At 40.4% G+C, this 16,399-nt stretch overlaps 2 non-coding genes across 2 annotated transcripts; both read right to left on the minus strand.

Moving 5' to 3' along the window:
• Window positions 1-4,406: 4,406 nt before the first annotated feature.
• Window positions 4,407-4,478, minus strand: TRNAC-GCA (transfer RNA cysteine (anticodon GCA)). Its single transcript has one exon. It is a non-coding gene; the product is annotated as a tRNA-Cys (tRNA).
• A 2,524-nt stretch (window positions 4,479-7,002) lies between these two features.
• Window positions 7,003-7,074, minus strand: TRNAC-GCA (transfer RNA cysteine (anticodon GCA)). The gene has a single exon. It is a non-coding gene; the product is annotated as a tRNA-Cys (tRNA).
• Between the last annotated feature and the right edge of the window lie 9,325 nt (window positions 7,075-16,399).

Raw genomic sequence — 16,399 nt, forward strand, 5'->3', positions numbered from 1 at the left:
CCCTTCATATTTCTTAAGCCCCACCCTCTGCTCTATGCTACTTTTTTACCGTTGAAAATGAAGTAACTGTAAAATAATTGCTATCATTTATTGAGCCATTACTATGTACTCTATTTATATCATACAATTCTGACATCAAACAGTAAGGGGAATACTATTATTATCTCCAATGTACAAATGAAAAGAACCTAGAGCTTACAGTGGGCCCAAATCATTCAGGAAATTGGAACAAACCTTTAGACATTATCCTAACTGTATAACAGTGACAAATGTATATCTCTTTGGAAGCAGGAAGCCAAAGTTTTCTCACAGAAAAACAGAATCCACTGGGCACCAAAGTACCACATAATGAACTTTAGCTGTCATTTCTTTTCAAAGAGAAAGAAGACAGAGATGGTACCTAGTTTAATGAAAGCTTGGATGCAGCTCATATCCTTTTAAAGTAGAATATAAGTGAGACTCCGTGGAGTTTTCTCTAAAGAATGCTTGTTATATAGCAAGCTTCAAGAAACATCAAATTGAAGTCAGGGGAAATCTCTACATTGGTTATTTCTTTCCTATCATGTGCACAAATGACCACAAATCTGTGGCTTATGTATTTGTGACTCTGCACTAGAGACATAGCCCCTCTAGCTCCATTTAGCACTGGGTTAATTACAGTTGGATAGGAAAATTGAAAACATCTGAAATGTCTGACGAATTATTTATATAATCCATATGATAAATAACATACAGCATTCAAAACATATTTTAGAAAAGTTTTAAAATATTTAACATCATGTACAGGATATATTAAATGAAAGAAAATTCAGTTTATATCAACTTCAAAAAATGTCTTAGATTGCTATCTTGGTTTGGGTTCCCACAACAGCAGACTATGAGTCAAAAATTCAAGTTCAAGTAACTTATTTGGGGGTGACAACAGGGCACACTGTGAGGAGAGGGGAAGTGGGACAGGAAAGGAGAAGCCAATAAAGTTTGCAAAGTCATGCAAGTTACCACCATGGACAAACCAAATCAATTCAACTGGGAACTCTGGAGTCCAGGCAGACGGCATAATGGGTCAGACTGATCCTGCAGAAAGGGTAAATAATCCGGTATTTAAACAACAATTTCTGTCAGTCACTGTTTGAAGGCTGTCCCCAAGGGCCATTAATTCTCTGGCACTTCCAGCTTACCATGAACGATGCAAAGTAGGCTCTGGGTGAAAAAAAAAACCCTTAGGGGAAGAGGTGTAGATGCTGCCAATTAGAATCAAGCCAGGGTGAACTGTGTAGGAAGGGCTGAAGGGAAAATTGGCAAAGCATCCAGAGCATCTGCTGTACCTGTGTACCCCAGAACCTAGAGCTTGAGAAAAGCTGTGTACTATTAGTTTTTCAGAAAGTGCCATCCCAGGGAGCAGGAGTGAGGGAAAAGGGAGGGAGGCAAAGAAAGAAAGTTCAATCATTCAAGGGTGAATTTCCAAGCTGGCCTCCACGTGGTAACAAATGCACTAGTTGCTTGATCTCATAAAACTGTCTCGAGAGGATGTATGAACAACTGCATCCCCAGATAATCTGTCCTAAGAAACGAGGAGAAGATTTTAGCCTCAACTTCTGCATCTCACTGGTGAAAAATTTCCCTGTGGTGCATAAGCTCCTTAACACTTCCAGGTTCTGTATGTGGGGGCACCAACTGGGCCTGTGACCTCTCACACCACAAAAGCATGAAGGAAACCAAGAGTGGGAGGCCGGGGCATCCAGATTGGACAGGAGGAAGGCTGCAGGGCATGCCTGGGTGGAGCTGACAAGTCCTTATATACTGTTACCCCCGTGGCAGCCAGGACAGAAAAGGTGGCCAAGGACCTCAGAAATGGTCAAGGCCAAGAGGATCTGAGATGCTGCCTAAGACATGCCTAATGCATTTTTGTTTAATAAATATTTACATAGATTCACACAAAAAAACACTCGCATGTACAAACACAATCACATATAAAAAAGACAAGTTTTTAAAAAAGACAGTGGTGAAGAGCCCACCAAATTTTATTCCCTCCTTTATTCTTTGATATATGTTTAAAATTTTTAAATTTTTAAATTTAAAAAAGGTGTTTTGGTTTTATAGTAGGTAAAGTTCGTGTTGACTATTTTAGAAAGAGAGGCAGAGTAGGAAACATTTATTTTCCAAAGTAAAACAAACCAGTAAAAATGATCATTATTCTATGTTTTACTTGATGGGCACAGACAACATTACTTTCTTTAATGAAGGTTGAATCTTTTAAGAGATTGTTTAGAAAAGTATCAATAAGTAGTGTTTTAAATGTGAGAAGTATAACTCTTGCCTTATAATAAAATTCGTTTCCAAGTAATTTAAAAATGTACTTTATGTATCTTGCTTCATTATTTATTCATTCACTGAATAGCTGTTATTCACCAAATACTTTCTGAGCCCCTATTATGGGCAAGGTCCTTGCCAGTCACTGGTGATAACAAGAAGAATCAGAAAAAATTTCCACCAACTAGGGGCCCATATTGGAATGGTAGACAGGTTATAGCAAAGAAAATTCATACTCAACAAGGACCCAAAAGATTTCTTACTTTTGCAATCTCCAGTGCAATGAAGTTGGGGCCATATGACTAGTTCTGTCCAACGAACTGTGAGCAGAAGAGATGTATGTCACTCTTGGACTAAGGAAGCTATGAACTGATGTTCTCTACCCCTAGAACGATGATCCTAAGGGCCACATTTTGCTAGATGACATAGCTGCAAGAGGGACAAGGACCACAAAACCTGCATCAGACCTTGCATGAATAGGATACAAATCTTTATTGTTCACCACAGATTGAGTACAGACTATTTTCTTGCTTTGGGATCCACACAAAACCTGACAATCTCATGGGTTATTTTTGTCTAGTAAACATACCAGAGAAACACACCCAAATACATAGCCACCAATACCCAAAGAGGCTCACCAAGCGACACACCTTGTTTTGTGTGGTGTCTCTCACTTTAGAAGGCATAACCTGACATACCTCACATATCAGACCTCTAAAAATTTACCAATGTAGCAGACTCTTAAATTTTTGCATTGTTTTTCTTCCACGCCTAAGAAGATGTGACAGAAAGGACATGGCACCATTGTAATGTTCTTCCCAGAAGTTCATTACCCTGGTCTAATCAAGAGAAAACATCAGATAAACACAAAGTGAGGGACAGTCTACAGAATATCTGACCAGGACTTTTAAAAAATGTTAATACAAAAAAAAGACAAAAAAACTCAAGGAAAGACTGAGCAACTGTTAGAGACTGAAGAGGCTAAGAAGACATTACAACTAAATGCAACAACTAAATGCAACCCTGTATTCAATCCTGGAAAAGAAAAAAGACACTGGTGCGAAAACTGGTGAAATCTGAATGAAGTCTTTGGTTTGGTTAACAGTGCTGCACGGATGTTTCATAGTTTTGAGAAATATGCCACAGTTATGTAAGCTTGTCAACATTAGGGGAAGCTGAGTGAAAGTTATAGGAGACCTCTCTGTACTATCATTACAACTGTTCTGTAACTCTAAAATTACTAAAAAAAAAAAGTTTGTAGAAAGGAAGCTGGAAATTTCTGGTTGATAAGATGAATATAAAGAACCGTAGACATAAAGGTACCTGAGAAATAAAAATGTCATGAAGAGGCTAGGAGTAGGACGGGAATAAAGATACAAACCTACTAGAGCATGTACTTGTGCATACGGGAAGGGGGAAGGATAAGCTCTGACGAAGTGAGAGAGTGGAGTGGACATATATACACTGCCAAACATAGGGTGGATAGCTAGTGGGAAGCAGCCGCATGGCACAGGGAGATCAGCTAGGTGGTTTGTGACCACCTAGAGGGGTGGGATAGGGAGAGTGGGAGGGAGGGAGATGCAAGAGGGAAGAGATATGGGAACATATGTATATGTATAACTGATTCACTTTGTTATAAAGCAGAAACTAACACACCATTGTAAAGCAATTATACTCCCATAAAAATGTTAAAAAATCATTTCTGGAGTAATAAATGTTCTGAACAGCTCAAAATAAACAAAGTTAAAGTGAGCAAAAAAATAATAAGATAAAGGTACATAAAAGTGCATGTGTGTGTGTATTTTTGTCTATTGGTGTGTCTGGATCTGTGTGTGTGTGTGTGGTTGGGGGACATCTGGTGTGGGGGTGTCTTAGGGTGTCTCTGGGTGTGTGGCTGTGTTTGTGTGTGTCTGGTGCAGGCAAGGTGGGTTTACATGAGCACATAGTTCTACTGTGAGGGAATTAATAAGCCAAGGCGCCTCCATGAACCTGAGAGTGAGTGCCTCCTTAAATTTTTAGCCCTAGCTACCTTGCTTAACTCACCCTAGAGCCAGGCTTTTAAAGAAGCTGCCAGGAAGAACAAAAGAAAAAAACACAGGGGGCACCTGGATTTGAACCAGGGACCTCTTGATCTGCAGTCAAATGCTCTACCACTGAGCTATACCCCCTGATGCTATTATGCCTCCTATAAGCACTTATTCCACTTTTATGAGTTTCATCATACTTCATAAATATCTGTGTGGCTGAGATTCCTGCTAGATTTAATTTCATCCCTGATTCCGTTATAGCCACATCATCTCCTACTTATCCCAGAGCTTGTATGTTCATTCCGTTCTCAGAACTTAAAGCTCAGTGCTCTAATATCAAACTCTCCAGTGTTTAAAATACACCACCAACTGCCCATAAATCTCCAGGCACATCAGTGAATGTTGTAAATATCGTGGGCTGCCATCAAGTATTGGACATGGAGGTGGTCTTAACTGGAAATCCACAACTGGACTACAGAGGTTCATGTTCAGCTCTGAATTACAGGCAAATATTGTATGTGTGCATGGATTGTATATGGTACATGATTTTATCAGATTTTCAAGGGGATCTCATCCAGGTGAACTGTCTCACTTTACAGCTGGAAAAAAAAAACAGATAAGAAGTCCAAAATTCACCTTTGAACACCACTGATTCCTAGTTCCTTGAGTTCCAGTCTGAGAACTTTCAATCTTGTGTATTGAGAAGAAAGGTCAAGGAAATCTCTGTCACTGCAGTAAGTTCTCCCTGATGAAGGCTGGAAGCTCTGTGAAGCTAAGGAGCCCACAGCCCCCAGAGCTCCAGCTCACAGCTCTCTGAGGGCTGTAGACGACCCTTCCCAGCCACTCCACTCTGAGGTTCTACCGAAACTTCAGATTGCAAACCCAGTGTGCCCCAAACTACACTTGCTGTTTTTCCTGCTCAAACCTGCATCTTCTCCTATTTTGCTTTGTTGTAATAATAGTCCATATTTACTAAACACTTGCTATGTGCCAGGCTCAGTTCTAGCCATAACTTCTGGCTCAATCATCAGAAATAAATCCCACAAAACAGATATTATAGTTAGCATACTGATTTTACAAGTAAGAAAACTGAGGCACAGAGTGGCCATGCAGCTGAGAGGTGGTGGGGCCAGGATTTCATTGTGGGCTCAGAGCTGGGTGCCAGGCCTACCTATGTAACCATCTGATTAGCCTTCTCCCTGTCTTGATTGGTGACACCACTGCATACTGTCATTTGGTCAAAGAATGTAACACAGCACTGGGCTTCTTCCAACCTCTCCTCCCAGTGCCAGTTAATCACTGGGTGCTGCTGAGTTTAGCTTTGACATCACTTACGCCCACCCCCGCCCTTGCACCTCAGTGCCACCACCTCCTAAATGGCCTCCCAGCTTCCACCCCTGACATCCATCTCCTACTGCTCCCACAGCAGTCATTTTAAAACTAAGTGCATCTAGTCCACTCCTCTTAAAGGCCTTCATGATAAACTGCAAGACTCTCAGCACAAGAGTTCTTACATTTTGATCCCTGTCTGCCTCCTCAGCTTCAGCCTCCTCTGCTGACACTCCCCATAGCACATTTTGTGCTCCAGCTGCCTCCAACTGCATCCATCTGGCTCCAGCCTCTGCCCATGCAGTTTTCTCTGCCTGGGACCCAACCCTCACTCACCGCACCCCTGCCTCTCCTCCACCCTCCCTCTGGTGCGATACTGTTCTTCTATGAGACCCTGACTTGCCATCAGCTCCTCTTGGAAGCCTCCTGTAACCTCCCTCCTCTGGACAGAGGTAATAACTGCCTCCTCTGCATTCCTGAAGCTGGCCCAGCTCGGTACAGCTCACAGCTGTCTGATTTCTTATTTTACAGGCCTGCTTCCTGGCTGAGAGCACACTGAGTCCAGGGGCTCTGTCTTATTCACTTCTGGGTTCACACTTTGCACAATTCTGGCATGTAGTAGGGGCTCAGTGGATGTCATTCAAGCTGATTTTAAAATGCAGCAGTGCCTGAGCGTCAGGCAGGAGTTAAACCTAGACTAAGGCCTGACCTCTGGCCCCACCCTGGCTAGGGAATGCAGGCACCCAAGGTGGGGTGCTCGCTGCAGGCAATGAACTGGGGATGGAAAGGTAATAGAAAGTCCCCAAGCTTTAGATCAGGAAAAGAGTGCAGTTTCCTAAATTTTAGGCCAGTTCATGTTTATCCACAGCAGTGCTCTGTGAACAAGGACTCTATTCCCTGACTGCCCCCAGGAAACTATAAAGTGTAGGCATCATCACTGTTACTGGGTTTGCCCTGCAGCCAAAATGTTCTAAAAGGCTATGGACAGTTTTAGCATTTTGGGAGCATTGCTAAATGGAAATTTGTGACAAAGCTTTTAACAGAAGGAGAACAGAATGAGTAGTATAATGAAGTCATTGAGAACGTGTTCTCCTAGTTTAAATCCTGGACCTGTCTTTGTAGCATCTTCAAGTCTCAGACTCCTTGTGTAAAATAGAGATAATGTATCTCGTAAAATTTTGGTGAGAAATGAAGGAGATAATTAATGTAAAGTACCTAGTCTGCTGCCTGGCATATATACAAGGGACGTTAGTTATTATTCAACCAGTCATGAGCTACAGAATATATTAAAGTCAAAATCAATCCATATTCTTCTAAAGCAAAAAGAAAAATGTGGAGGGGGCACCTGGATTTGAACCAGGGACCTCTTGATCTGCAGTCAAATGCTCTACCCTTGAGCTATACCCCCAGTGAAATGGCCTTGTTTTTATATTCTATCTCTCTCTCAACATTATAGCTCTAAACACCTGCAGTGACTCAGTGGAGCTATAATTAGAGAGAATGCTGCCTGGAAGGAGTCTGGGCATCATAGAATTTCATTATGAAAAAAGACCTGACTCCTGAGAATTAAGTTCTCTGAGCCTGGAAACTCTCTTGACTTTCATACCCAAAGCCTCTTCTGTCTGCCATAGCTTATACAAAGTGAACCTTGGTTCCAGGTAAAAATCATCAGATTTTCCACAAATAGCATCATCAGTATAATGTGATGATTGGATTCCTGTCATGCTTCCTTAGCCACAGCTCCCAGAAACTGAGATCCTCATTGCACTTCTGATTTCACAGAACTGATCTCATAATTGGCACTCAATAGACATTTGTTTCATTAAATTGATTCTGGAAAATATATGTATAAATAATGATTTGTGTGAGATAGCTTTTCCAAGACGTAACTGTAAGATGTTTTTACTCACACAAAAACAGATGGCCAAGGAGATACACTCTTATGTAACATAACTTGCTTGAAACTTGGAATACTGCCAACTCCAAAATGTCATTTGATGAAGAGAAACAAGATTCTAAATAAGAGCTTCTTAATCAAGTAAATTATTTATCATGGTCTTACCACCAAGATTCCTTTTCAACTTCCAAACGCCACCACAGTTGGAGCAACCTGTATTTCTGGGCACCATAAACATCCCCTCTTCCCCTAATAAATTCTTCATGTGCTTCTTATGGAGTCTTAAACCTATTAGGAAGGCTCTCTTCTGCCAATTTCCTGACCATATACATTATTGAAATCTTTTCAAAAGATCCTAGTGTGTCAGGGTGGTGGTTGGTTGGGAGCCCAGGAGAGGGGAGTCTCCACTACATTCATTTTCCCTCCTAACTCAGGCTGGAATTGAGAGATAAGAAAAGAACCACATGTACTCTTTGCTCATTGTTATTTTCTCACCCTGGATGTCAGTGGGAGTAGAGATTTTAGCAGTAACAGATGTATCGTGTGCTTTGTATCGAAGAACTCTGGCGTTGGAAAGGATTTAGAGATCATTTATTTCAACCACTTCCTTTGCAGACTAAGAAACAGATGGAGGGAAGATGGAAAACCCTGCTTAAAGGCACAGACATAACAGTAGCAAAAGCAACAGAACCAAGGGTCCATTCCACTGACAACTCCTTAGAGGCTATTTGGAAGCCTCCAGTGCTTGGAATGACGCAGGTGCTCATCAAATGTTTGTGGAATAAATATCAAACTGTAGTTATATAGTTAGACCAAACATCCTGGTTTGCTGGGGATTCTCCTGGTTTTAGCACTGTATGTCCTACATCTTGGGAAATCTCTCAGAAAACCAGGCTGGGGTTGTTTGGTCACCACAAATATGACCTTATTTTTTATCATTCATAGTATTTCCTAAACCTAAGGAATTCCTAAACCTAAGGAATTCCTAAACCTATTTCACTTTCCACTGTCTCAATTTTTTTTTACCATTATCACATACTTCCTATACTAATATTTATTATTTGTCTTGAAATCAACCCACTTTTTTTTTATATTTAGCCTCATCCTAAGCAGAAATATTCTTGAAATCATGCCAACTGTATTTCTTTGTAGTGCACCTCAAAATAAATACACAGCTTTTGAAATATATTAAAATTGTATTTAACACATGTTGCGCTTAACTACTTGCCATGTACCATTCTAAGTGATTTACAAGTATTGATTCATTTAATCTTTAAAACAATCCAATGAGAGAGGAACTATTGTCATCCTCACAGTGAGGAAATTGAGGCACAGTGAACTTAAATAACTTGCCAAAATATTGGCTCTCTGTACACAGTTGCCAAACACAAATACACAGCTGGTAAATTTATCCATGTTCCCCAAAGTCATCTTGGAAACCCTCAGTGATAATCACAGTGTGATGATAATTTTATGTGTCCACATGACTGGGTCACAGGGTGCCCAGACATTTGGTGTCTAGATGTGTCTATGAGGGTGTTTCTGGATGAGATTAACATGTGAATCAGTAAAGGAGTAAGGCAGATTAATCCCCTCTTTTTCGGTGGGCCTCTTCCAATTCACTAAAAGACTGAAAGATCAAGTAAGAACAGAATGGAGGTTCCTTAAAAAAATACAAATAGAACTACCATACGACCCAGCAATCCCATTACTGGGCATATACCCTGAGAAAACCATAATTCAAAAAGAGTCATGTACCACAGTGTTCATTGCAGCACTATTTACAATAGCCATGAGACGGAAGCAACCTAAGTGTCCATCATCCGATGAATGGATAAAGATGTGGCACATATATAAATACAATATTAGCCATAAAAAGAAATGAAATTGAATTATTTGTAGTGAGGTGGATGGATCTAGAGTCTGTCATACAGGATGAAGTAAGTCAGAAAGAGAAAAACAAATACCATACAGAGTGAAGTAAGTCCGAAAAAGAAAAACAAATACCGTATGCTAACACATATATATGGAATCTAAGAAAAAAAAAGTCATGAAGAAGCTAGGGGTAAGACGGGAATAAAGACACAGACCTACTACAGAATGGACTTGAGGATATGGGGAGGGGGAAGGGTACGATGTGACAAAGTGAGAGAGTGGCATGGACATATATACACTACCAAACGTAAAATAGATAGCTAGTGGGAAGCAGCTGCATAGCACAGGGAGATCAGCTCAGTGCCTTGTGACCACTTAGAGGGGTGAGATAGGGAAGGTAGGAGGGAGGGAGACGCAAGAGGGAAGAGATATGGGAACGTATGTATCTGTATAACTGATTCACTTTGTTATAAAGCAGAAACTAACATACCATTGTAAAGCAATTATACTCTAATAAAGACGTAAAAAAAAAGTATACCACACACACAAAAAAACCCCCACAAATAACCAGTGCTGTTGGAGAGGATGTGGAGAAAAGAGAACCCTTGTACACTGTTGGTGGGAAAGTAAATCGAGGCAGCCACTATGGAAAACAGTATGGAGGTTCCCCAAAAAGCTAAAAGTAGAACTAACATATGATCCAGGAATTCCACTCCTGGATATATATCCAGAGTAACTGAAAACACTAATTCAGAAAGATACATGCACCCCAATGTTCATAGCAGCACTATTTACAATAGCCATAATATGGAAGCAGCATTGTTTACAATAGCCAAGATATAAAAGCCAAGATAAGTATTCATCAACTGTTGAATGGATAAAGAAGATACAGGTATTGGAACATTACGCAGAAAAAAGAATGAAATTTTGCCATTTGCAACAATATGGATAGGGAATTGGAGGGTAATATTCTTGGTGAAATAAATCAGAGAAAGGCAAACACTGTATGTGTTGTGGAGCACAGGCTCCCGGATGCTCAGGCTCAGGAGACCCCTAATACACGGGACAAATGAAGGAATATAACAAAACAGAAACAGGTTCACAGATATACAGAAAGAACTAGTGGTTACCAGGAGGAGAGAAAAAAGAAGAGAAGTAAGGGAGGGGAGGGGGGGTTAAGAGGCACAAACTACCATGTATAAAATAAATAAGCTACAAGGATATATTGTACAACACAGGGACTATAGCCAATATTGTAAAATAACTTTTTTTTTACATCTTTATTGCAGTATAATTGCTTTACAATGGTGTGTTAGTTTCTGCTTTATAACAAAGTGAATCAGTTATACATATACATATGTTCCCATATCTCTTCCTTCTTGCGTCTCCCTCCCTCCCACCCTCCCTATCTCACCCCTCTAGGTGGTCTGTATAATAACTTTAAATGGAATATAATCTATAAAATTTTTGAATCACTATTTTGTACACCTGAAACTAATATTGTAAATCAACTATACTTTAATAATTAAAAAAATAATCCAATAAGAGGTACCTCCTCCTGCCTGACTACTTTGAGCTGAGACATCAATCTTTTCCTGCCTTCGGAATGATGCTGAGCAGGACCCTGTGGGACTCCTGGGCAGAAAGACCTTCTGTGCCCCCATTTCTTTGATTATAGGAAATAGCCTTCATTCAGTCTCCATGACCTTCCCTGAGTTCCAACGGGCAGATTCAAGCAGCTGTTATTTAGGGAAGGGAGGAGATATGAGACATGGGAGAAACAAAGTCAAGAGAAACAGTAGTTCAGCCTTGGGGCAAGGTCCTGGTTCCCCATCAATGGACACACACACAATAATATCTTTGAGCTATTTTGCAGATACTGAAACCCCCTCCAGGTAGGAAAAGTTAACGATTAATGATGATATGCTGCCTACAAGAACAAAGACTGCAGACCAATTAGAACCAGAAGGTTGATGATGCTGATTCCCACTTACCTTACCACCAACCAATCAGAAAAATGTCCATGAGCTTGATCATGGCTTCTTTGAATCATTACTATAAAAACTTCTTACTACCCTCTCCAAGGAGGCACAGTGTTTGGAGGCACTAGCCTGCTGTGTTCCCTCTTTGCCTGGCAAAGAAATAAAGCTACTCTTTCTCTTTCCTCCTAAATTCTGTCTCTGTATTTCTATTTGGCAACTGTGTACAGATAGCCAATATTTTGGCAGCAGAAATCAAACTGAAACATCAGCTCATCTGGGTCTCCAGCTTGCTGACTACAAATTTTGGGACTTTTCAGCCTGCATATTCATGCGAGTCAATTCCTTATCATAACTATCTTTATATACATACATACATCCTATTGTTTCTGTTTCTCAGGAGACCCCTAATACACAGGACATGCTCTGGGAAGAATTGTTGGGTCTGTACTGGCCTTGAGGCTCCTGTCCATATTGTTGAGATTTCATATACTTCATGAGGCCCAGAACAGCACCTGCCACAAGATGGGGGTTCAGTAATGATGGTTAAGCTGACCTGCTGTTTTATTCCTAACTTCATGTTCCTTTCACCATGATGACATCACATATGTGAATTTACTCTCATTGTCAAAACTTAAACAAAAGTAAAGGTTAATACGTTTATTAAGGTATACGAGCCAATAATCTGTCCTGAGTTCCAAAGCCTATACTCAGTCACATTGGACCTACAAAGAGGAGGGGATTACAGCACAAAACATCTTACGGAGACCTTGGAAAAATTGTGATAATCATTCAAAATGTGCTCAACCACAGGAAACTGAGTCTTCCAATATTTCCAGATTTGATAGAACTTTTTTTGTAATGCGGATGAAATAGAATTTAGATTTTTCAGTAATTAGAAAGATTTTTTCCTCTTATATTAATATATTTCTTCACAGTTGAATTCTTTTTCACTTTTTTTTTTTTTTTTTTTTTTTTGCGGTACACAGACTTTTCACTGTTATGGCCTCTCCCGTTGTGGAGCACAGACTCCCGAATGCGCAGGTTCAGCAGCCATGGCTCATGGGCCCAGCCGCTCCACGGCATGTGGGATCTTCCCGGACCGGGGCACAAACCCGTGTCCCCTGCATCAGCAGACGGACTCTCAACCACTGCACCACCAGGGAAGCCCCTCTTTTTCACTTTTTAATCCTCAGTTTTCTCAGCTGTAAAATGGGGATGTTGTAATTAGAATATCTCTTATATCCTTTCCAGTTCCAGCAATCTATGACTCATAAATTCGAAACTTAGCTTCTAGTTCGGGATCATGTCAGAGAGTACAAGTGTGCTCAAATAACAGAAGAAAAGATGACTAAGCTATGTGGGAGGTTTCACATACAGTGCAACATAAAAAAGAAAGGGAGGGACTTCCCTGGTGGTCCAGTGGTTAGAACTCCATGCTTCTAATGCAGGAGGCATTGGTTGGATTCCTGGTTGGGGAACTAAGATCCCACATGCTGCTTAGCATGACCAAAAATTTTTTTTTAATTTTAAAAATTAAAAGAAAAAAAAAGGGAATATGTTCTTATCATGGCCATGAGATTTGCCATCAATGTTACTACCCTAACTTTTCTTCATTTTATTCTGCACAAGATTTCTTTTCTTATAAATAGGCTCGATGGAAAGATGCTCAACATCATTAATCATAAAAGAAATGCAAACCACAATGAGATATTGAAGCCGAATCTGGTCTCTGTACCCTGAGACTGAATTAAATCTTGGAGACAGAGTTTTGGGTGAAGTAGAAAAGAATAGCTTTATTGCTTTGCCAGGCAAAGGGGGCCACAACAGGCTAATGCCCACAAAGCTGTGTCCCTACCTGGAGCGGGTAGTGAGGAGTTTTATAGTAATGACTCAAAGAGGGCATGATCAGCTCATGAACATTCTTCTGATTGGTTAGTGGTGAGGTAAGTGGGAGTCAGCATCATCAACCTTCTGGTTCCAACTGGTCTGGGGTCTACTCCCGGCTTGTGGGCGGCATACAGTTAACTTCTCCCACCTGGTGGGGGGTTTCAAGTATCTGCAAAACAACTCAAAGACATTGTACTGTATATCCCTTGAGGGGGAAACTGGACCCTGACCCAAGGCTGCACTATTGTTTCTTTTGACTTTTTCTCCCTTATTTCATATCCCCTCCCTTCCCTAATTAGCTTCTCTTTGAACCTGCCCTCAGGGAAGATCATGGAGGCTGCATGAAGCTTATTTCCTATCAAGAAATGGGGGACAGGGGACTTTCCTGGAGGCACAGTGGATAAGTCTCTGTGCTCCCAATGTAGGGAGCCAAGTTTGATCTCTGGTCAGGGAACTAGATCCCACGTGCATGCCGCAACTAACACATGCCACAAGTAAGGAGCGTGCCTGCTGCAACTAAGACCCAGTGCAACCAAATAAATAAAATTTTTTTTAAAGAAAAGAAATGGGGGACACAGAAAGACTTTTGTGCCCAGGAGCCCCATGGGGTCCTGTTTACTATCAATATCACCTCACGTCCATTAGGATAGCCACTATCAAAAAATAGAAGATAACAAATGTTGGTGAGGATGCAGAGAAGTTGGGACCCTTGTGCATCCTCCTGCTAGTGGGAATGTAAAATGGTGCAGCCATTATGGAAAACAGTGTGGAGATTCCTCAAAAAATTAAAAATGAAATTAGCATATGATACAGCAATCCCACTTCTGGTTATATATCCAAAAGAATTCAAAGCAGGATCTTGAAGAGATATTTTCACACTCATGTGCACTACAGCATTATTTACAATAGCTAAGAAATGGAAGCAACCCAAAAGTCCATTGACGAATGGCTAAAGGTAATGTGAGATATATATATATATATATATACATATATATATATAGATAGATAGATACACATGGAATATTATTCAGCCTTTAAAAAGAAGGATATCCTACCTCTTGCGGCAGATGGGCCTGGAGGACATTATGTTAAGTGAAATAAGCCAGATACAGAAGGACAAATACTGTATGATCCCACTTTTATGAGGAATCTAATAAACTCACAGAATAGGATAGTAGATAGAATAGTGGTTATCTGGGTCTGGACAGACAGGGAAATGGGAAGGTATTGGTCAAAGTGTACAAAGTTCCAATTAGAGCAGAAGAATAAATTTTGGAGACCTCCTGTACAACATAAGGCCTATATGTAGTTGACAGTACTGTACTGTATTCTTGAAAATTTGCTAGGTCAGTAGATCTTATGTTCAGTGCTCTTACCACAAAAGAAAAATTATATTAAAAATAAACAAATAAAAATAAAAATATAAAGGGGGTAGGAGGAAGCTTTTGGAGGTGAGATGTTGGATGGCCTTGAATGTAGTAGAGGTTTCATGAGTGTATACTTATTTCCTAACTCATCAAATTATTGTTTCCTTTTAGATATGCACAGTTTTTTATGACAATCATACCTCAATAAAATGGCTTAAAAAAATGAAAGAAAAAAGAGTACTTGTCAAGGGCTGAGGGGAGGAAGGAATTCATTTTTAATTAATGTAGAGTTTCATATACTTAATACTAATGAACTGTACACTTAAAAATGATTACAATGATAAAATTAATGTTATGTACTTTTTACCAAAAACACAAACCAACAACTATGTTCTGATATTAGAAAATATTCATTAATGAAGCATGCCACCTCAAAAAACCAAACGCATATTGTAGAAATGGCAGGAACATGTAAGCACTTGTCTCACTGGATGGTAAACTCCTCAGCCTCCAACTAAGTGAACAGATGTTGCCTGATTCACAGACCAAGATAAACTCTTCCTCTATAGCAAACCCAATGCCTCTCACTGCTCCCAACAGGGCACAGCACCAGGTGATGCTGTTCATTCCCTAGATGGTCACTGGGACATTGATTTTAGTCCCTTTTCAGTATCCACCTAACAACAAAGCAAAATAAAGCTAATATTAGCCTCTGTTTTTCTGTTCTGGGAGAAATGGCCTCTGGATTTAGCCCCGTGAGCAAAGCTGCAAATCCACCTGTCACGTGCCCAGAATTTCTCTTCTGTGGCATGTGGTCTAAGGAAGTCTTTCAAGTTTTGTTAAGCCTGCAGACGGATAAGAAAGTCGGGGACTGTGCATGTTAGCTTTATTAAGAGCAAGGGTGGCGGTGTGGGGTGCTTTATTAAGAGCAAGAGTGGCGGTGTGGGGCGGTGTGGTGAATATCCCAAAGTCCCATGGGAGAATGTCCCATGACCCAAGTGAATTGTCAAGGGGAAGATTAACCAAACGGTATTTTTAGTAATTGCCTTTGCAGTTCATATCTCAAGAACATTCAAGGGAAATTTATCTGTTCTACTTAGCCCTGAGGTCATAGTAAGTGCTGTATTTTATTTTCAAACTCTCTCTCCCTTTCTCTTTTCCTTTCCCTCTCTATTTCTGTCTATCAAATCTAGGTTTTCCCAAGGTTCAGTTTATTCTCTAAGTGAAACAAGAGCTCTTTTACAAAATACTTTTAAGTTATTCAGATTGCAGTGTTCTAATTCAGAAGTTACAATTTCAGGTAGAGATGTGCCTCATTTATGTGAAAGTTTGGTCCTTAAAAGTTACTGTGTACACCGCTTTCAGTGTGGCCTTCCATGAATGCCTCTGCTAATTTGTTTCATGAAATATTGTCTTTGCTGACAAACATGCCCCCTCTCTAAGCTTTCCTAAAAATCTCCAAAAAATAGCCAACCTGCTAACCCTTTGGCTAGCACACTGAATATGAGGTTTTTGGGAGGATAATTTAATTCACAGAGGTGGTGGTGGGTATGAAGTCTCTTTAGCTAAGATGGAACTACATCTCCCAGAATTCCCTTCCCTGCGTGGTTCTGGGTTAGGGCTGCACTCACAGAAAAGGTGCAGGAGACGTGAAAGTGTAAGTGACGTATTTCAGGGCAGGTGCAGCTACAGGCCACTCACACTCACCAATCTCATGGCCCACCT

This window comes from Aethalodelphis obliquidens, unplaced genomic scaffold, assembly GCF_003676395.1.
Source record: "Aethalodelphis obliquidens isolate GAN/ISIS:26980383/991018 unplaced genomic scaffold, ASM367639v1 scaffold72, whole genome shotgun sequence".
Taxonomy (NCBI): Eukaryota; Metazoa; Chordata; class Mammalia; order Artiodactyla; family Delphinidae; genus Aethalodelphis; species Aethalodelphis obliquidens.